This window comes from Branchiostoma belcheri, unplaced genomic scaffold, assembly GCF_001625305.1.
Source record: "Branchiostoma belcheri isolate BF01 breed outbred unplaced genomic scaffold, Haploidv18h27 scaffold48, whole genome shotgun sequence".
NCBI lineage: Eukaryota > Metazoa > Chordata > Leptocardii > Amphioxiformes > Branchiostomatidae > Branchiostoma > Branchiostoma belcheri.
The window spans coordinates 878,596-880,037 of NW_017804109.1; positions in this window are offsets into that span (position 1 = coordinate 878,596).

Below are 1,442 nucleotides of genomic sequence, written 5' to 3' on the forward strand. Positions count from 1 at the left end.
TGAATTTGACAGGTTCCTATACTACTGTCAAAGGGATTTGATTGACAACTGAATTGTGACAGACAGAGCTAACACACCGTTAACAACGGCCTGGGATTGGTGGTTCATGTTCATTTTGCAAGTAGCCAGCACTTATTCTAATACATGTCCCCGATGTCACTTTTACTTAATATTAGAAGGGTGTTTTGAGGGATTTGATTGACTGCAATGTCGCAGACAGAGCTGACAAATGTCTGCCATTGGTACATTTGATAGAACCTCTTAACATTTCCCAGACGTCACTTTTAGTTCGTCTTAAATTTGACGGATTCTTCATACTGTTGGAAGGGTGTTGAGGATTTAATTTACAACTGCAGCGCTGACGAAAACCTGCTGTTGGTTGGGTGTCTGCTGAAGCGAGCTGCCGTTACGTCAGTCTGTTGTCATAGGAACCATGTAGAGTGGAATGATTTAAGTGTCAGGTCCAGGGGCGCCCGTCCTTCACTGGCGGTTTGGACTGCGGCATGACGCACGTTTGTTAGCACACGTGCTAACGTTAACGCTAGTTAGCCTCTACCAGGCTTCGGGAGGCGGCTGGAAAGAGTAGAAATCGGCCAAATAGAACTGTTTGCAGCAAAAAAATTGAGCAAAAATGTACTCTCTAGCGGACCAACTCCCCTGGCATGTTATCTCTCTATTTGGCCGATTTCTACTGTTTCCAGCCGCCTCCCGAAGCCTGGTAGAGGCTAATGTACTAACGAGGCAGCTAGAAGTGCTTGAGTAGACGGCCCGGGGTCTCGATACGTGGCGATGCCGCGTCCTGAACGGCCACAGGAGAGCTATCTACGCTCCCAGGGCCTGCCTCGGGCTCTCCGCGACGTTAACATTTCTCAAATCGCCGGTAAATGCGCCGCCCGGGCTCTCGGTGGACATCGCATTTCGTCCCGCCATTTGTTACCGCTTAATCACTCCTGCAGTCAGACGATTGCGTCCGCCTTTCCGGGAAAAAATATCCCCGAATATCAAAGTGCTGCCGTAATTGCGGCACTCGGACTAACTCCCGTCTCAAGTCTGCTGAGGCCGCGATAAGGGGAGCTAGGAAATTTCAGCACAGCAATGACAGGCTGCCGAGGATCTTTCCTTAAGCCCCTTCCCGAAAAACTCCGTCCCAAAATGGTATTTAAGGGCCCGGGAGAGGGACAGGTCGGCACGGGCAGATGAATTGTCCTGTAGGTTGCAGCATCTGTGTAATCCTGCAGCCCGCTGGTGGCAGCAAGCAAGGACCCAATCCTGCGTCGCCACAAATTTGCGGGAATCGCCGGGAAGAGAGGAGAGACGTCCCCACGGGGGAGTTTTGGCGCTCGGCGTTAAGAGCCGTCATGAATTATGCATGCTCATTTTCAGACAATTTTGACTTTCAAGTTGGTGGCCGCTCTCCCCACATTAACTGCTGGTTTTCCCGG